The following is a 21590-nucleotide window of genomic DNA, read 5'->3' as shown; positions in this document are numbered from 1 at the left end:
AGGATGCGTGAAGGTGCTCCAGTTGGCAGTAATGGTCTTCAAGTCCTCCTCTCCCAGGTGCCAAATATGTGAGTGAGCATGTTCTCAGATGACTCTAGTCCCCAGCTGTTGAGTCAACCCCAGACTTTGAATCTTCTCAGCTGAGACCTCAGACATGGGGGAGGGGAGGGCACAAACAAGTCATCCCCACTGTTCCCTTTCTGAATTCCTGCCCCCAAAGCATACAAACACTGGTATTGCATTACAGTACTGTGGTTGAAGGGGTGTTTGTTATGTAGCAACGGTAACCCGAACAATATAGAAAAATGGGAGTTATTTCTTAGATGTCAAAACAGGGGTCTAACTTTCCTCCACAGGAGTCAAAACCCATCAACAGCTTTTACCTCTGACAAATCTCTGAAATGTAAACAAGCCAAACAAACAAATAAACAAATAAAAGCTGGTTTCGGCCTTTCATGAAAGGAGTAGATTTCAAACAGAGAGATACTTACTCAGAGAGAGAAAAGAATTGTCTTTGAGAAGGGAAGTGCTCAATGTTTGATGAATGAAGAAAGGAATGGCTCAAAGAACCATGAAATGTTTAGGTGAGGATATCGCAGAGGGCAAAGGATCATTTTCCAAGATCAATGGCAATCTTAGTCCCCAGTTCAAAACATTCGGTCCTCCAGAAATTTCTAGGGCTTATCCTTGTGTCCCCTTCCTGTAATATTTAATGATTTATCAACAAGCAAATCACATGCTGAGGATGTATACTTGTATATGACACACTTTCTGATGCAAAACTGAGCTGGATAACAAACACCTTGAATGACAGAAAGAATCAAAATTATTTTGACAAGCTGGAGTAATGAAGCAAGATAAATATAAGTGGCTGAAGTAACCCTATCCTAGAGGGCAGCTGAAGAGACTGTGCAAGGACTCCAGAGTCTTTGGGGGAAGTGTTGGACTCACCCTGAAGATGACAGGAAGCTACGGAATACTTCAGAATAGGGAAGTGCTGTACTAAAACACAGTGTTTTAGAGGATGAATTCAACATCTCTTTATGTGACGAAGTAAAAGGAGAACAAATAGAAGGAAGAAAGGCCACTTAGCACGTAGGAGACATCTGCAGTCCCACAACAATAAAAATATATAGGTCTGAGCTAGCATGACCATGGCATGAGGAAAAGAGGGGCAGCGGTGATTCAGTGGCACCACCAGGAAGACCTGGGCAGCCGATGGGGTATCAAGAGTACAGGTGAAGGAAGAGTCAAAGAAGATTCAGAGGCCTAGAGTGGGAGGTCAGTAGAGCTGATGGAAACAGAAAAAATGGAGGAGAAAGTATGCTTTGAGAAGAGAAAAAAGAGCTCAGTAGGAACCCATGGCCTTTGAGATGGTGCTAGCAAGACATTTAGGTAAAAAGAGCCAATGGGTAATAGGAGACCTTGGATTAAGGTTTAGGGAAAGAGACAGGCCTAGAGAAGTGGAGCAGGTGATCCCTAAAGCCATGAATGAATTCCCATAATGCACCATGTTAGACTCTGTTAAATCTTTGGTCTTTATGGCATATTATAGCTCAGAATGCAATATTTTGAAAATATACTGCATCTTTGTCATGTAGTGAGTGGGCTGCATAATTAGGGCAACCACAGCACAGCCCTTATATTGACCTTTTAATAAGTAAGAAACAAAGATATAAATTGCCAAGAGTACCAAAACACGAATTTGTTTGGCTCCCAATATATTGGGTTGGCCAAAAAGTCCGTTCGGGTTTTCCCCTACAATGTTATGGAAAAACCCAAATGAACCTTTTGGCCAACCCAATATTTTGAACTACTCCTCCTACTCACTTCAACTGACAGGATTGGCCTCAGAAATTAAGAACCATTTTTAATGCCTTTAAAGAATATCTGGGTGGGCTACTATCCCTTCGGCTCTCCACTTGAGTAAACTGTAAGAACACCAAGAGCTCGTGTGGGGCCAAAAAGGACCAAAGAATGTGCAGCTGGAGGTGTCAGCTGTGCATGTCGAGTTCTAGCCAAAATAACTCCCCAGGGTGTCCAGCTGTAGAGAGAGAAAGAAAAAGAGAAGAAAGACAGTAATTCAGTCGGGGAAGTTAACAGTGGCTGAAGATTCGAGTTGGCCACAGAACTCTCTTAACAGTTGGGTACCAGAAGACACGCTGCTGCCACATTTGGGTAACTTACAATTACAGAGTGAACATCTGTCTGTGACCATCTGTCTGCAAGCACGCTGGGGGTCAGAGGCACAGTGAAATATAGACCTGAAAGTGGAGTGAGATAAGATAAGGAGAGGAAAATATGTAAGGCATCTAACTGATTTCACCTAGAGAAAGACAGCCAGTTGAAAGCAAGTGTGGACGGGGTCTTCTTAAATAAATTATGACTCAGCAAGTGCCATTTTATCTGTCTAAGAAAATAATTACAGGAAAGCAATGTTTCCTGAAAAGTGTCTCTTCCGGAAAAAGCCCGTTTGGAATAGCGGCAGAGGTTTCTGGCAGATGGAGGGTAGCACTGCATGACTTCTGCAGATGACCTGGCCTGAGCTCAGTCAGGTACAGAACTGAGACATTACAAGCAAGCCCTTCTAGAGAGCACTGAAACCTGCTTTCCTCGGCCTCCATGACATCTACCATATTTCATGTGTGGATGGTCCTCTGACCACTCACTTTTACAGGTTTTTCTTCCTCTGTTGTTTCTTAACCCCAGAGCTCCTCTGGGCTCTAAGCCCTCCTCTCTCCCCACTCAAACACTCCCCTTAGGGCATCACATCTGCTCTGTTGGCCTTAGAGCCATTCATGTGTTGATGACTGTCAAATATTTACTCTCACCCAGACCTTTTGTCTGAGCTCAGACCTGGACAGCAACTGCATACTGCATAACTCCTCTTGGGTATTTTACAAACTCAACTTGTCTAAAATTGAACCCATGACTCCTGGAGACTTATGCCTTCTCTACTGCTTTCTATCGGTAAATACCCCTCCACTGTCAGGTTACCCAAGTTGGCCACCTGGGAATCCTTATTTGAATGTTCTTTCCCTTGGCCCACACTTCACCCACACACCAGTGGCCCACATTGACCCACCACTCTCCAACCCCCTTTCCCTTAGCCTAGACTCAGGAACCACTATCTTTCATTTCATTATCACAACAGCCTTCTGAGTTGTCTTACTGTCTGTGATCTTGACTCTGCCCTATTTCATCTCCATTCCATTCTCAAGCACTCACTCTGAAACAAATCCCAGCACCTCACTTCTTCAGCCTGAAACTCTTCAGTGGGTTACTACTGTTTTTAGGATAAGGTCCAAAGCTGTTAATACGATCTGCATAATTTGGCCCATCCCATCTTCTTACCCCTCATCACTGCCTCCAAGTCCAGCCATGCTGAGTTTTTTCTAGTTCCTTGAACCCACCAACTTCTCCTTCAACTACAGACTTTTGTATATGCTACCTGGCATCCTCTTCTCCCTTTCTTTGCCAAACAATGACTATTCCTCCTTCAGGTCCCAGTTTAGACAAAACTTCCCCTGACAAGCCTTCCCTGTCCAGTCCAGTTTGTGTTAGGTGGCCCGCAGTGAACTCCCAAACACTACTTTTCCCCAACAAATCACACTCTACTCTTAATGCCCACTTATATGCCTTTATCTTCCACTAGACCTTGAGCTCAATGAGGGCAGGTAGCATGTCTGTTTTGTGAGCAATTGTATGTCCAGCACCCAGCCCAGCATTGTTATATATTGAATATGTAAATGATTCCATGAAATATGGGATCTGTAGGCCCTCTGACCAGCCATGAAACACTGCTAGGTCTATGTCAAACAACGTCCCCTCAGAGAATTAGAAAGATTTTCAAAGTTCCTTTGTCTAAGATGAGCCTAGCAGCTGGAACATTCATCCAGGAACCTTCATTCCCTGATGTGTGGCCAACAGAAGTCTACTGAAGGATTCTCAGCTGCAGCTCACTGCAAATCTCCTACTCCTAGCACAGAATAGTCTCTTCAATTCCAACAAGGGACATCAAGAAAAAAAAGAATCTTTCCTTTGGTGTCAGGAGACTGGGAAGGCAGAACATAAGGCAGAAAATTCTAGATGGACTCAGAGTCTTCCTAGAGAAGATTGTATTGGACTGTCCCCTAAATCAGTGGTTTCAAAACTTGAATCATAATCACCTGGACAGCTTGTCAAAGCACAGATGTCTGAGCCTGACCCCCAGAGTTTCTGATTCAGTAGGTCTGGGATCGAACCAGAGAATTTGCATTTCTAATAAGTTTCCAGGTGATACTGATGCTGCTGGTCTGGGGACCACAACCTTGAGAACCACTGCACTAAACATTTGAGTCACCTCTTAAACACACAAACATAAGAGAAGTAGCCTCCCCCTGGGCTGGGGGAGGAGAGGCACTCTTCCTAAACCCCTACAGAGCAAGAGCTCACTGCTGGGAAGGGAGTGGGGAAACTTGCCTGAGGGTTCAAGAGCCTGTGGGAAACAAGAAATCAGAAAAATGAAAATTCCAATCCCTTCTGCATTGAGGCTGAAGGCTACTAGAGCCACTCTGATAACTTAAGACAGTTCAAATTATAATAATTGTTCAAGAAAAGGACATCAAGGGGCCTTGTGGTGGAAGTGCCTACCCAGCAGTCATTCACTGGGCACAGGGAAGAGCTCCAAACATAGGTCTGTCCAGTTAGTGTGCACACACACCCAACCCACAAAGATTGGCTCAGAGCTGCCTAATGAGAGTCAGCACCAAACAACTGTTGGATCAGAGACCCTCTTTTTTTCCTCTGGGGTTGCCAAACTGATAGGCAATAAGTCTGGGGCTTCTGGTGGCCATTGCCCCAGAGGGAAGAGTGTGGCAGAGAATGACACCAACACTGAAGAAAACTCAGGCAAGAAAGGACAGGGACAGACTCCTGATAACATTGTCTGAATCTAGCAGGGCCCGAAGTTCAATATCCTTGAACTTGAGCTGAATTTCTGTCACTTGCAACTGAAAGAGTCTTGACCGATGGAATTCTACTAGCAAATCAACACGTTGCTCTGGCCTAGGATGTTTAAGTAACCATCTGTTCTAGCAGTTTCTCTGGAGATAGACAGAACTTCCAGGCCTACAGCTTTCCCAGCCCCTCTGGGATTCTACTGATAAAATTTTTTCTAACAAATCACTGCTTTAGCATAGCACTTAGCCTCATCACTGCTTACTTGCCTTCATTCTCTCCTCTGTGAGCTCCCTGAATGTATACTCTTTATAACAGTTTTCTTGGTTCCCAGGCAAAGCAGCTGGCTTACAGGTACTCAATCTGCAAACAGCATTTAAATGAAAAAATAACAAATTTGGGTCAGATTCGTTTGACGAATGAAAGAAAAAAAGGAGAGGAGGACAAAGCACGCTTGAAGAAATACTAGACTAAAACCGGTAATAACTCACAAAGGTGAGCTCCTAAAGTCAGGTAAACCTTCACTCGACTCCAGAATATTTCTAACTGAATCCCAACTCCCACTAACAGCTTCAGCATTTTTCTTTTCTTTGAAAAAACTATTATGGAGGAGGGGGTGCCAGAGAATGACAATTGAAACGGTGACTCCCACACAAGTCAGCTTCCTCTTCCCCAAATCAGTTTCCAGAAACTCTGCCACATCATTCACCGAGAACCCCCCGGCTTCCAACTCAAAGGAAAGTCTCAGACGTCTCGGGCACAGACAACAGCAGCCCTCCTTTGGTGGCTTTCAACGATAAACAGCTTCCTGCCAGCGCTCACCAACCCTGAACTCGTGGAAAAGAATTACTACAGAACCCAGGAAAGTGTTGGAAGCGTACCCGGCACAGGGTTTGTCACTCGCATCTCATATGAAATGTGCCTTTTGCCTCCTAAGGGAGTCTATCGGAATCCCTGGGCACAGCTGTGGTCACGGAGGCTCCATCCAACAACTGGACCCGAGAAGTGACCCATCTTTCTGACATCAAGAGACCTGCCGTGGAAGAAAAACAGAAACGGCACAGATGGAGCTGCCTTTTCAAATCCTTGTGAATGTCATGAGATTAGCAGCTTTCCTCTGAGTCGGCCTCAAAGACTTCCTTTACAATTGTTCATAAGCTAGCTCAGGGATAGGCAGTGAAATTCACTCAAATAAAAACATAACCTCAAACATCCAAAACAGCTGGTGGAAATTGTGACTGTGTTAGAGGAGCAGACTTATCTAGCTGAGTCAAAACAAGTGTGAGTGCTTCAAACAGGCAGGAGATCAGAAACAAAATTAGGTGTTTATTGAGTGCTGTCCTTCTTGATTTTTTTCCCTCCCTTGCCGGACATGAGTCTCCACTTTAGCTTCATCCTGACAAGGAATAAAATCCTTTATGATATCAGAATTGACATTTTTGGAAATTTATTTTAAAGTAACTTTTTTCTAATTATAAAAGTAGTACATGTTCTTCGGAGAACATTTAGGAAACACAGAAAAACCACAAATCAGAAAATAAAAATCATCTGTAATCACATTGCTACTCTCCGTTTTGTTCTTTTTTGACTTTGGTTTTTCATACACATGCATACACCACGTAATTTTAAATATGTATTTAAATATATATAATCATTATTAAAATGACTCCTTTTGATCCTGATTTTTCATCTAGTCCATTATGACCATTTCCCCAAGTCACTGATATATTCTTTCACACGTATTTATGCCTGCGTATGAACACCATAAATTACTGAGCTAATGCCAATTGTAGACATTTAGGGTACTTCCAATTCCACGCTATTGTAAACAGTGCTGTGGAGAATATCCTTGTTGATAAATCTTTGCACACATTCATACTTAGAAAACTTACTTTCTCTTTCAGGGCACTGCAATTCAGGATGTAAAAGGGATGGTAATTGGCACTGAAGGAGTGTAGCCCCTTCCTCCCTGTGAGTTTCTGCCGATTGTTTCTTTTGCATATTTTCAGACAAGTTAGCTACTTTTAGAACCTGTAGGCCTTCCTGGTCTCGTAGAAGCCTTGTTTTCAGTCAGGTTAATGGTCTCTCCAGTTTGCAGTGCAGAAGCATCGAAATAACTGTTTCTTAAACGTATGGCAAGAAATGAAGGCAAATAAACATTAGAAAAGACTACTAACGTTATTAGGAAAAAGAAAATAGAGAAAAGTAATTCCATCAAAAGAGGTTATCAGACTGATTAGACTGGGCTACTCAAAACTTTGTCTTCCAGAAAACTCTCAAATGTAGATGATTCGTAGCAGGTTTTACAACAGAAGAGAACTAGCTAAAATTTTCCACTTTCTTATTTTTCCTATTTTCTAATCACAAGAGTGAAATGAAACATTCCTAAGGAGAAGACTCTTAACTGGCATTATTACCTCTCATTTGAGATTTACTGCCAACATCGAACAACAATTGCTTCTGTATTGGCACAAGCCATTCAGTCACTCACCATTGGGGGATGAATCACTCCCCGTGAAAAATCATTCCAGAATTTGGATAACAGAGAAGTTTGCCTCCAGCCAAAAGCTTGACAAATGCTGGCAAAATTTAGGAAAATCATTATCATGAAAGGCTGCCATGGTTTCAAAGAGCATCTCTTAGTATTTACTGCACTCTATGACCTCTAAAAAAAAGCGCAAGCAACTTCATGCACACACACAGCCCCTGCCAGTTTCACTTAAAAGTCTCATTCTCTTCATCACCACTGAGTGGAATTAAAAACAGTTGGTCAAGCTCCACTAATTGACAGCTGCTTGCAATTAGATGAAGCATTTAGAGCCATTCTCTTAACTACCTTCCCCACTGCCTAAGCATTCAGCATGAGCAATACACCGTGATAATTTGCCAGAATGTTTAACTTATCTCCATCTCTAGTGGTTTCTATACCTTCCTTATTTTCTCCAGTCTTCCCACACACTGTCTGACTCTTCCAGTTCCTCTTGTTAAATTAGGGGTATACAGAGAAGAGATTATACAAAACCAGGTCGAGCTGCTTTGTGCTAAGATGGAAAATTCTACCCAGGCAACTATTAGAGGGCAGAGTAAGTCTTGATGTTTCTCAAAGAGAAGAGAAAAGACGCCCTTTTTCCTCTTTTTTTTTTTTTTTTTAAACAATGAACGGGAAAGTTCACTGTAATTTTTCTCATCAAGGATGCTGATGAAAAATAACAGTGCCTGGGCTTTTGTAAGCTCTTCCCAATTCTCCATTAATTTTGGAGTAGGGAGAAGACGCACAGATCACTTTATTCCATTTTTTCCTTTACAAACTGGGCATTAAGAGTCGAGATGCTTTCCCCAAGATCCCAGAAAAAAGTGGCAGAGCATGGCCCTAATCCAACTCCCTGACTCTCAGTCAGTCCAGATGGCTTTCTGCTACTTCAGCTCCCTTTGCTAAAGAGAAAGTCTTCCAACTCTTCTAGGAGGCAGGGGTCAGCACGGCTACACCACTTGCCCAGTCCAAGGGGTAGAGCAGCTGTCCTCCCAAACCTCTCCAGCCAGGAACCCACTCTGGGGCTTAAAGCAGAAAAAAAACCACCACCAACAACAACAGAGATGATATGGCTTCACCTGTGCAATCACCCCTCTCACTCCCCCACCTAAATAAGAACCTCACAAACTTAACTACATTCAGGGCCACATAACCATGTGTTTTCTCTGTCTCACGCTCCCTGATGCTGATCGCCATCCCATACTCACCTGACCTGTTGTGTGGTAAAGGGGGCAGGAGGGGAATGCAGGGGATACTGGAGGAAGGGAGGGGAGAAGAAGCGAGAGAGACGTAGGGCAATCAGCAGAAGGGAGCAGTTACCCACCCAAAATTCAAGAAGCGGAGTGAGAGTCGAGACCAGAATGGGAGCTCTCATGCCCCAGACTGCAGGCCCACAGCCCTGGCTTTTCCTATCTCTGCTCTTCTAGAGGCTAATCCCCTTTTTTCCAGAAACCTCCTCCCCACATGCCCAGACAGTCATGGAATCTTCCTTCTGTATCTGAGGCCAATTCACTCCTATTTAACTCATTAAATATGAGTTAATATTTAATTAATTCATATTAAACTCATTAATTCATTCATATTAAACTCATGTTTCCATTATACTTACAGCAGAGAGTTATCCTTATATTTTTTCTGCTTCAAAGTCTTTCTGTTGACCCTTTTATGTTCTGTTTTATATAGATAGATAGATAGATTCCTGTTACATATAGAAAGTTAGATAAAGATATATAAATAGAGATATAAAGAGAGATTGAGATAAATTTTTTAAAGTTTTTCGGTGACCATAAATGTTCTAAGTGTCAAAACATACTATTCTGGCTCTTTCCCATCTTGCAAGATGGTGGATGAAAAAACAGAGAAGCTGGATATAAGGAGAAGAAACCTGAAGCCAAGAAGGCTGATGCCAGGGCAAGGTTAAGAAGCGTAACCTCAAGGCCAAAAAAAAAAAAACACCTCAGAAGGGGAAACCCCACCACAACCAAAACCCCATCCTAGTCAGCGGAATTGGAAGCTTTTCCCCATCTGCTATGTGTTCCAGCAAGGCCATGGCGAAGAGGAAGTCACCTGCAGCTACATTTAAGGTTGAAAAGAAAGAGACATTTCTTGCTTGGGGGTGACAGAAATGGTGGGACCTGAGTGGATAAGCGTCACAGAATGCCTGGATACTGTTCTACTGAAGATGTGCCTTGAAAGCTCTCGAGCCACCAAAGAAAACCTTTCCATCAGATGTAAGGAAGCTGCGAGCTAGCATCACTCCCAGCACCGTTGGGAGCAACCTCACTGGGTGCCACAGAGGCATGGCGGTGGTTTTCCTGAAGCAGCTGAGCGGTAGCACGCTGCTTGTGACTGGACCTCTCGTCCTCAATCGAGTTCCTCTGCTAGAACACACCAGAAATTTGTCATCTCCACCAAAACTGGTAAGTGGTGTGGAAATCCCAAAACATCTCCCTGAGGCTTATTTCAGGAAGAAGCAGCTTCGTAAAGCCCAGACACCAGGAAGGTAAGACCTTCGACGCAGAGAAAGGGAAATCCAAGCTTACAGAGCAGAGCAAGATTGACCTGAGAGTCCTGGACTCAAAAACTCTGCAAAGAAATCAAAGTTGTTCCTCAGCTCTAGGGCTACCTCTATTCTGTTTTCTCTCACAAATTGGTGTTCTAAATTTCTTACAAAGAACCTAATTAAATAACTGATACATTTCCCCCCAAAATAAAATTCTGGTTGGTGTAGGTATTACGTTTATCACAAGTATAAAGCTAGTCAACATAATTATAAATTGTGTAGATAATTATTAAATATATACAATGTATCAGAAATGAATCTCTTAATGAATTCAATGACCCTGTTTTGTATCCCAATTAATTCATGTATCTATGATTTGAGAGTACTTAATGCTAAATTATGACAGTTTTCAGAGTCGATTCTTTTTCTAATTTTTCATTTTTAGAGAGGTAAGAGAAACTGCTTGTTTTATCCACCTAAATAAATAGAGGAAAGGAAAGTTTTGTTACAGCAATGACACTAAATGCTAGTCTCCTTTCCAGTTATACGTCAAAATAACAAAGTGATCCATCATCAAAAATAATTTTTAATGCCCTGCCGCTGACAGCTTACTTAGGGCCTCCTTCAATTTTGCTGAAAGCCGAGAACCAGAGACCAATTGCCTCGAGAACAGATTTTGTTTTTATTCCACATAAGAGTCTTTTACTTTTTCAACACCAAGGTTTTTTGAGGTCTTTTATTTTTTTGAGTTTTTTAATTGAGTTATTTTATCTTTTTCAGTTATATTTTGAGTTATTCCTTGTTTTATCCCCCAAGTGATTTTTACACCCTAGGACAAGATACCGTAGCAAGATTCACTAGGAGATAAGTTTGCCTTTATTCATAAAGAGGTAGAAAAGGTAAATAAGTACTACCAAAATACTGGCCATTGGGTTGATCCATTTTAGGAGAGCACAAAGGAAGATGATTCTCTTAACAGTACATGTGCCCGCATACCCCTTAGAAAGTCTTGATGCTATCCAGGAATGTGCGCATCCCAATTTGAATGTCACTCGACTAAAGACCCCACATGATCTAGTCCCTACCCACTTTCCAGTCTCTATTCAAATCCTTCTCTTGCTCATGTTTTTAGTTCCTCTGGTTTATTGATGTGATATTCCTGCTGCCTGAAAGCTATTTTCTCAGACATCATCTCTGACTATCCAATATATAATAGGTTTCCCAGTTTCTCTCTCTCTCTCATAGTTCTCTTTCCTAACATTTAATCACAAACTGCCGTCAGATATTTATTTGTAGTTATTTAAGTAGCCCGCTAGACCAGTGCCTAATGTGGTCCCCTACCAGAACCTTTAGCATTAATTGAGAACTGGATAGAAATGCAAATTCCCAGGCCCCACCCCAGACGCAATGAATGAGAAACTCTGAAGCCATCTGTATTTTATTAAGTCTTCCAGGTATTTCTGATGCTGCTAAAGTTTGAGAACCACTGTACTGGGTCATAATCCCCATGAAGAAAGAGCCTATGACAGTTTTCTTCATCACTATATACCCAGGCCTTTGCCCAGTGTCTGGAACATAAGAGATGCTTCATAAATATATATTGTTGAATAAACTCAAATAAGACAAAAGCTTGCCCCCAATAAGAAATACATTTATTAAATATATGGAAATAGGGACTTCCCTGGTGGCACAGTAGTTAAGAATCTGCCTGCCAGGGCTTCCCTGGTGGCACAGTGGTTGAGAGTCCGCCTGCCAATGCAGGGGACATGGGTTTGTGCCCCGGTCCGGGAGGATCCCACATGCCGCAGAGCGGCTGGGTCCGTGAGCCATGGCTGCTGGGCCTGCGCGTCCGGAGCCTGTGCTCTGCAACAGGAGAGGCCACGACAGTGACAGGCCCGCATAACGCAAAAAAAAAAAAAAAAAGAATCTGCCTGCCAATGCAGGGGACATGGGTTCGAGCCCTGGTCCGGGTAGATCCCGCATGCCACGGAGCAACTAAGCCCCTGAGCACCAACTACTGAGCCTGCGCTCTAGAGCCTGCAAGCCACAACTGCTGAGCCCACATGCCACAACTACTGAAGCCCGCATGCCTAGAGCCCGTGCTCCACAACAAGAGAAGCCACCGCAATGAGAACCCTGCACACCACAACGAAGAGTAGCTCCCGCTCGTTGCAGCTAGAGAAAGCCTGTGCGCAGCAATGAAGACCCAACACAGCCCAAAATAAATAAATAAATATTTTAACATATATATATATATATATATGGAAATATATACACACATATATATGTATATATGTGTGTGTGTGTGTGTATATATATATATATATATATATATATATACACACACATTTCACAAAGTAATACCTTTACTACATGCCATGGACTCCAAACATTCTCTATCCTATTTGTTTTATTTATTTTCCTCCTTTTTTTCTGGTAAGAGGACCCCCAAATTTATTTCATCCTCTGCTAATGGGTCTTATGTGCAGTTTGAAAACCCTAGTCACTAAGGTTGTTCTAAAGAAACCCACACTTATGGCCTTGTTCCTCTTTTAATCTGGAATTCCCTTCCCTCCCATCTCCTCACACCCAAGTCGCACTGATTCTTCAAGGCCCACCTGCCAGAGTGGATTTCTCTGTTGTGAAGGTAATCTTTCCCTCTTTTAAATTCCCACCATATTTTCTCTGCACTCAGCTTATGTCTTTTCTTACTTGTTTCTTTTAATATACTGTTTATGGAGTATCACTTTTCCTATTAAAGTTCATCCTTCAGAGCAGAATCTATATCTGATTCATCTTTGGACTCTTCCCAGCATTTAGCATATAAATTCCAATGTTTCCTAAGTAAACTAGACCTTCAAGGTTCCAGGGCAAAATATTTCTAATAGAAGTAGGATTTCAATGGGTGGCTGAGAGAGGGAGGGCAGGTGAGAAAAAAGGAAGCATATGGGCAAAGTGCCCGTGACAGAAAAGGAAGGCACACGTAGGGTGTGTTATGTGTGTCGTGGAGCAAAGGCGGGAAAGGCGGGTGTGGTCAGACGGCAGAGCAGACTTTTCTGCAAGGAAAGGAGAACCATCACAGGTCTATGGCTGTTTTCTGTTTTTCTGCTTTTAAATGACAATTTTGGTGGCAAGATGTAAGCGATATAAGGGTGCAGAGGCTATGAACATGTGCCTCTCGGACCTCCTGCATATTCCAGCACATTCAGCGGCCCCCAGCTGCTGCCCCTGTGGACCCACCACCGTGTTCATGCTGAGGACACTATTTCCCGGCTGCCCCCAGCCAATCACTGGAGGAAGTAGCACTGACCCTTTCCTGTGAGACACGGGACTCCTTCGACTTTGGCTCAAGGACTCCCACTACTTGGGCGCAATTCTTTGAAAACAACTCACTGCAGTGTGAGCCTTCCCATGCCGTCTCCTCCTTTCTTCCAGCCAGATCTGCACTGCAGGGTGACATTCTCCCCACCATCCCTGCCTCCTCACGTTAATCCTTCCCAAGCATTTCCCCTAAAATATCTCCTACACTGCTAATCCTGTCTTGGTGGCCACTTCTCTGGGGATATGAACCAACTGCAGAGGCGGAGATAAGATCAGAAAGGAGGTAAGAGGCAAAGAGGTAAGATGGACATGCCTGGGCATTAAAATACACATATGCCTGAAAATATACCTACGTGTTCATTAATGTATACATACAGATACTGAACTACAATAGACACTCAAACTTACTGAAATTACCAAAACTGAAGGAAGGAAGAGTTCACCTAGGAAGCCACTGTTAGGAAAAAAAAGGCAGATCTTTCATCAAACCGCATTTCTGAGTAGGCATAAATCTATCTAAGGTCAGATAACACGAGACAATCTTTCACAAAATGTGAGATGCCCTTCTGACCAGAACTCTCTCGCCCTATCACATGCTGCCAGAGAAGATTGGACCACAAAATACAAGCAGATGTCAACACTTTCACCTTCCACTTTCTAAATATCGCTGATTGGGCCAAGTTGCATTTCACTTATTGGGCCACTTTCCATGTTAGGGGAGAAGGGTTGAGAAAGGGCGGAAGAAAGCATTAGGATTCAAGTTTCATATCTGCTAAAGTAAACTGATGTTGCTTACTGCTGGGTTTCAAGAGAAAAGCTTCCCTAAATGAGGCAACAGTTGTTCAGAGGAACACATAGACTTGAGGTAGGCAAATGTTTTCTGTAAAGGGCCAGATAGTAAATATTTTTGCTTCTATGGGTCATGAGGTCTCTGCTGCACCTACTACTCTGCTGTTACAGCCCAAAAGCAGCCATTGACAATACAGAAATCACCGTGTGGCTGCATTCCAATAAAACTTTATTTACAAAAACAGACAGTGGGCCAGATTTGGCCCATGGACCATCATTTGCCAACCCCTGATACAGAGCACTAGGACTGTTTCCCCAAAATACCCTCTTCTGGTTTGGATGTGGATACTCCACCTGCTTTCTAATCTTTTATCTACTTACTACAAAAGGCACACAATTAAAATCTAGTTGAAAATGATCAGCTATATTAAACACCAATGCTAATAAGGGAAATGACTATGAAACAAGCTCTGGCCTGGAGGAAAGGAGGCAAAATCGTCATCAGACTTCAACCTGAAGTTACTTTTATCTACCGGACCATTGGTTCTCAAAGTGTGGTCCTTTTTGTTTTGTTTTGTTTTGTTTTGTTTTTTTGCTTGTTTGTTTTTGCGGTACACGGGCCTCTCACTGTTGTGGCCTCTCCCGTTGCGGAGCACAGGATCCGGATGCGCAGGGTCAGTGGCCATGGCTCATGGGCCCAGCCGCTTCGCGGCATGTGGGATCTTCCCGGACCGGGGCACGAACCCGTGTCCCCTGCATCGGCAGGCGGACTCTCAACCGCTGCGCCACCAGGGAAGCCCCAAAGTGTGGTCCTTGTACCAACAGTACCAGCTGTGCCAGGGAGACTGTTAGAAGTAAAAAATTCCTGAGCCCTGTCCCAGACCTACTGAATCAGAATATATGAGTGGGATCCAATGTTTTAACAAGCCCTCCAAGTTATTCCGATGCAAGGTCAAGCTTGAGAAGCATGGAGCTATGTCTGAAGCTGCCTGTGCCTCAAATTCTCCAGCAGCAAAGTAAGGATGTTGAAATCTTGTTATTTTCCCCTATCGCTAAGGTCACAGAGATTGCCAGGACCTGGCTGATACACACTTAAAGTGGTTCACTGAAGCCTATTAGTGTTTAAGTCAAAATACATGTTCTTTTCTTCTTCTTTGAATTTGGATCATCTGCCATTTAGAAGAAAAGATGATTCAGTTGTAAATCAAGTATATATTCGTAAAGATTTTCTTCAGCTTGATTTGTATATTGATCAATAGAGTCCCTAGAATTGTAGAGATAAGATATATAACTTGTAATGGGGATCAGAACCCATTGGCCGAAGCCAAGATTTGTGTACCACAGGTGTGTGGAATTAGGTAATACCCAAACCCTTCCTAAGTACCTCTTTGCAGCCCTAACTTACATGGGGACCAAGGAGAATCCTGGGGGAAATCTCAAGCCTATCTATGACTGGGCATCGGATATTCAGAGACCTATCTGGGAGACTTGGTGGGGTACACGGGGAATGGAAATGAAGAATGAGAGGGGAACAGAAGCCAGATTTCAAGTCTCCCCCTTCCCCACTTGCACACACACACCAAAGTAAAACTGACCATTACTAATGGAAAGTCATCTGACCAACTGGATATGGCCCTTTAGAATGCCCCTTGGAGCCTAAACAGCTGAGCAGAGTCAGGTTCTGGGTGCGGCATGGCGTATGAGCGATCTCCCCGCAGCTCTCCTAGAGGCACACGTGCACTTAGGGATACACAGTGCCTGGGTTCACTAGGCTTGTACATGGAAAAGGCAGGCTCACTAGGGGACTTCCCTGGCGGTCCAGTGGTTAAGACTCTGTGCTTCCACTGCAGGGGGCACAGCTTCTATCCACACACGCCATGCAGCCAATAATAATAACTAAAATTAAAAACTTTATAAAAGCTCAATAAGTTCTATAATGTTCCAAGTTCTATAATGTTCCATGGGTCCGAGAGATTCGATCCCTGGTCGGGGAACTAAGATCTGGGCAGCCAAAAAAATAAGTAAAAAGTTTTAAAAAGCAGGCTCACTGGGCTTCCCTGGTGGCGCAGTGGTTGAGAATCCGCCTGCCAATGCAGGGGACAAGGGTTCGAGCCCCGGTCTGGGAAGATCCCACATGCCGCGGAGCAGCTGAGCCCGTAAGCCACAACTACTGAGCCTGCGCGTCTGGAGCCTGTGCTCCACAACGGGAGAGCCCGCGATAGTGAGAAGCCCGCGCACCTCGATGAAGAGTGGCCCCCTCTTGCCACACTAGAGAAAGCCGTCGCACAGAAACGAAGACCCAACACAGCAAAAATAAATAAATTAATTAATTAAAAAAAAAAAAAAGCAGGCTCACTAAGTTCTATAATGAGGCACTGGCAGCACAGCAGAGGCCAGGAGTTTTGCAGTCAGGAGCACCACAAGAGCTTTTATTAGGCACCTTTTGGGGACTTCCTCAACACCTGTAGAAGTCTATGCGAGGTCCTGGAGTTCCCAAGTGAGCCAGCTGGAGCCTGGATGCAGCAAGATTCTGGTAACCATGTTAATGTAGTTTCATGGTACCCATAAGATGGTGAGGCTGGGGGATATCTGACACCCTTTGGGTCCTGTATCAGATACACTCTGCCTCACCTTTCATTTATTCCAACAGTCGCTACAGTGACTGGTTTTGCACAGACTCCAACAAGCCTCACCCAGGTGTAACCCAAAGGGCCTCTACTCCAGCAAGCCTCTTGCCTCCCACCCCGGGGCTTCTCTGTTGAGACTGGGGAGAGGGGCAATTAATATGCACGGGGTGAAGCTTTGACCAGTGGGGATAGGAACTCATCAGTGAATATTTCCATCCGCTTCCCACCACCACCACCACCAAATGGAAGGCTCTGAAACCCATTTCATTCAGCTCATCAGGAAGACCTGGGGAATCAAGTAACCAGTCGCCCACCGTTGTGGTTGACTCTGTACAGCAGGCTTGTTTCGGGTCTCCCACTTTCTTTGCTTTGCAACCCTGTCCATTCCTGGTGATTCCTGGATCACACTCCCCACATGAATATTCGCACTTGAACCTATGGTTCAGCCTCTCCTTTCTGAGGAGTCCAGGCTAAGACAGGAATGTTTCATTTTCACGTGACTTAAAAGTAATAATACATTTGTGGTCAGTATAGGGCTTGTCGATCTTTCAAGACAAACAAATGGTACTATTTTCTATGATTTACAATAGTGTAATAATTTCATTACATTCCTCTAGCAAATATATATTGAATAATCCTCATCTATTTCCTTAGATTCCTAATCTTGCATTTCCAATGTACAACGTACAGTGAGCCTTCCCATGCCGTCTCCTCCTTTCTTCCAGCCAGATCTGCACTGCAGGGTGATGTTCTCCCCACCACCCCTGCCTCCTTTTTTTAAAAAAGCTAAATATAACCACAGGCCAGAACTCTAAGAATTCATTAAACAATACTCTAGTGACCTGAAACAGCAGTATCAAACAAGTTGTGAAACAGACTCAAGATAGATGATGAGAAGAAATATAAGCAGAAAGAAGACACAAAAATGACAGTCTTAGTTTCAGCAAAGAGAATGAGCAACTGAAGACTCCCCTTCTGCAGCTACAATGCTGCAGAAATCATTTCTAAAAACCAAGGGTAAAATCATCATTTTCTAAAAACCAAGGGTAAAAATGTCTTCACTCATATTTAATTTCCTAGTCTAGCCTGCCCCTCCCTCACACCACCCCCATCCTCCCACTAAGGGACTTTTGCTTCTCTGAACTGGCGGTTGCCGCTTTATTCTGTTTTCTGTTTCAGGCTTTAAAACTCTCAAAGATCATTTAGATTGCAGGCAAAATTCAAGGAGAATACTTTTATTAAGGGACAGAAAATAAAGCAAATGCAGCTAAGATTTTCAAAATAATCCGTAGGTTAAAACACTTCAATACTTATTTAAAAAACAAATTCTTGGAACATGAAGGTCGAGGATAGGGAGAAATTCCCATTTTAGATACTCTTTAATCCAAAATGGAAAAGGATGCAGGTGTGGATTGATTTTTCCACCTGTGGTTATCAATTTTAATGTCTTGGGCGTCAGTGGAAAAATAACCTTCCTTCTTTGTCATAGCTGGCACATGGAGCACCTCACAGATCGCCTCAAAGACCCCTAATGCTGCCGGGCACCCCATACCATCAACCTTCAATCCTCTGCTGCCTCTGCCCAAGACCTCACCAGGTGCGAATCAGTTTTAATTCCAGAAAATATTCTTCTGGAATAATTCTTCTTCAAAGATAAAACTTTAAGTGCTATTAAACATACCCCTCGGTACTTTTGTCATCATTAGGACAAATTCTCAACCCTTGAAGCTCTCAGGGATTGCATCCCTAAGGATAGCGTAGGCTGGCCATCTGGTCCTTTGGCCTTGAACAACCTTGTTTTGATGACATCGCATTTTGATCACAGTGATGCAATCACCCTATAAAAAAGTACCACTTTGATATTATTTCAATAAAAGGATCAAATAATTTACTGAATAAATGATTTTGTTGAACTCAAGTTACATGAACACTTCTTTCAAACTCACCTTCTCTGCCCTCACAAATGTCTCTAGTAGTAACCCAGGACCCACACAGATGTGCTAGGGAAGGAAACCTCAGCTCATTGGATTTTTCCCAGCAAAATGAAATGGCCAAAATAAATAAACCACCTACGTAATCAAAAGAACACATAATACTATATTTCTCAGCTCTCAAACGTGGCTATGTTCTGGCTAACAAAATATAAACATTATAAATGTTTCCATTTTTTCCTAAGTTTATCTATAAATACAATACGATCCCCATAAAATTCCTTCATTTTTTTTCCCCTAGAGCTAGACAAATTGATTATAAAATTATTGGTTCTTCTGGGACAGGTCATTAAAAGAAGCTTTTATCCCTTTCCTCCTTCCTACTGTTAAAAGTGAGACGGCTGAAGCTGCAGCAGCATCTCAGGCCATGAGAGGTCTTGCAGATGAATGCCACATGCTAGGATGGTGGACCAGAAAGACAGAAAGAGCTTAAGCAACTGATGATATTAGAACCACCATACCAACAGTGAACTCCTACATTCAACCTTCTTTTACCAGAGAAAACAAATTCTTTTCAAACACATTAAGCCACTCTGCTGGGTTTTTATTAACTTTAGCTAAACCTAGTTCTACCCGATACAATATACCATTGGCCAAGCAGCCAGCTGGTAGCACACATGATTCAAAATAAGTTCAGCGTTTCTGATGTCCCCCACAAAATAATAAGATGTAATGATAAATCGATAGAGGAATGGAGAGAGGTAGATAGATACACGATAAAGTAAATGTGGCAAAATACTAATGTAGAATATAGATGGTGGGTATATGCGCGTTCACTATATAATTCCTTCAACAATTCATAATAAAATGCCGAAAATCCTACTGACAAGCCATCAGTACCATTTATTATGCTTTTAAAAGATATCCCTCGTAAGGAGGAGTTTTGTAGCTTCTTTTCTCTCACGAACAAGGCCCCTTCTCTTCCTGTTCTATAAACACTATTGTGGCCTTAAAGTCTTAAAAAATAGAACTGGAAGTACTGCCAATGGGACAAACTGGGTGCAAGTAAAAATTTTAAAGGCTGTATAAACAGAAATCCATCTGGAAACATGTTTTCTCCATCAGCACAGTAAAAGCTAGAACAGAATTTCCTGATATAGATGTACTGTTTGACTCTCTGCAGATCCCACTGGGTACAAGAGAGAGGCCTCTTGCTCTTTAATTTAAAAGTAACTTTCACTCATAAAACGAGGCTAAGAATGTTAGAATTTCAACTCAGCTGAGCTCAGCACTGGGCAACATCATTTTCTTCGCCTGTTAACTGTCCCTTCTCTTTCCCCATCATCACAGGGACATGACTAAGGAGATAGAATTTCAGCTTGGTCTTCCGATCAACTTGAAGCATTTCTGTTGAGAGAGTAACAACTGTGGTGTTGGATCTTTTCCCATTGGTCTGTATTCTAAGCAAAGCAAGATTGGAAATGACTGCTGAACAATTCCTGGCAAGAATTCTAAAGTTTGCAGAAGCATTGCCTGCAAACTGTCAATATAGAAGAAAAAGTCTTTTCCTATTCTCCAAGATGCAGTAAAAATAGTAAGAATGTGAATCGGGGTTGCTGAAAACAATGCCAAAACACTGATTTGGACTATCATGTCTACTAAAAGAATCTATTCATTGGGACTAAAATGCCTTCAGAAAACGGTACAAATTTAATTCCAGAGAATTTAGCTCAGAACTCATCCAACGGTATTCATTTATTATATTTATTGAGGGATATGAGAGTAGACACTGAGCAAACTGAAGAACATAGATTCACATTGTAATCCCATAGAGTCACTTGTTTATGACTTACTGAAAATTTCTGCTTTCAAATCAACATTTTCCAAATTTGATCTCATCTCAGAAAGAATGCTCTTACAAAGCCTGGAGAAAACATCCTTAGCTGTGTTTAAATTATTCAGGGATGAAAAAGAATACAATTTACAGATATACTTAATTTTGGTAGAAAATCACCCACACTACATGGCGTTTTATAGCATGGTCTTCTGGGAGAGAAACAAAGGCTGGAGAAGTTAAGACATTATAGACATTGTCAATATAAGGCAGAATATTAAGCACTTTACATGGCTTATCACCCCTGATCCTCACAAAATCTTGTAAGACAGGGATGGTTATTCTTCCCATTTTATAGATGAAGAAACAGAGGCTTAGAAATGTTTACCCAAGGTCACCTCTCAGTAAGTGGTGGAGCCAACAATGGGACCCAAGTCTGTCTGATGCCAGAGTCTGGTTTCTTAACTGTCATCTGGTATTGCTGTGACCCTTGAAAGTCAAGTGTCCCACAGAACACTCAGTGAAAGAGGGAGGGAGGAGGAGGGAAAAAGGAAGGAGGGACGAAGGGAGGGAGGAAGAGAAAAATCTGTCTAACATATAGGTTGGGAATATTGTAAAAGAAGCATTTAGAGGTTACAGATACGAAGTATTTCACATCAAATCTGGATGATTTCTTTGCTTCTTGCTTACTTTTTCATTCTTCATTTCCTCCTTGTTTCATTTCTTCTGGTAAAATTTTTTTAAAAAGAGGAGCAGTACTTATATCTTAATCAATTGTGAAATTGATTCATTGTAAACTACCTCTTCCTCCCTTCCATTTTGTCCAAATATTTATTAAACACCACTGTGTGCCAGACCCTGTCATTTCTATTCTACCTTCACTATAAAATAAATCCAATTTAATTTGCTTTTATTAATTAAGAGGAAAAAATATTTTAATTCTTGACACAGACTAAGACCATGAGGCACTAAACCAAAAGGCAACAAACGAACCGTCAGAATATTAAAAGTGTTGACATGAAAGAACTGGATGAAGCCTCATGTTCATCAACCAGACCAGATGTCCAGCTTGAGTGACTACTTTCCATGACCTTCACCATGAAAGACATGCAACCAC

At 42.5% G+C, this 21590-nt stretch overlaps 1 pseudogene; it reads left to right on the top strand.

Annotated features, from left to right (window-relative positions):
* Positions 1-9308: 9308 nt before the first annotated feature.
* LOC132437158 (large ribosomal subunit protein eL6 pseudogene) lies at positions 9309-10130 on the top strand (annotated as a pseudogene).
* The last annotated feature ends 11460 nt before the right edge of the window (positions 10131-21590 follow it).

Source organism: Delphinus delphis, chromosome 14, assembly GCF_949987515.2.
Source record: "Delphinus delphis chromosome 14, mDelDel1.2, whole genome shotgun sequence".
Lineage (NCBI taxonomy): Eukaryota > Metazoa > Chordata > Mammalia > Artiodactyla > Delphinidae > Delphinus > Delphinus delphis.
The sequence above is the reverse complement of the archived record's forward strand: the minus strand, read 5'-3'. Positions and strand labels throughout refer to the sequence as shown.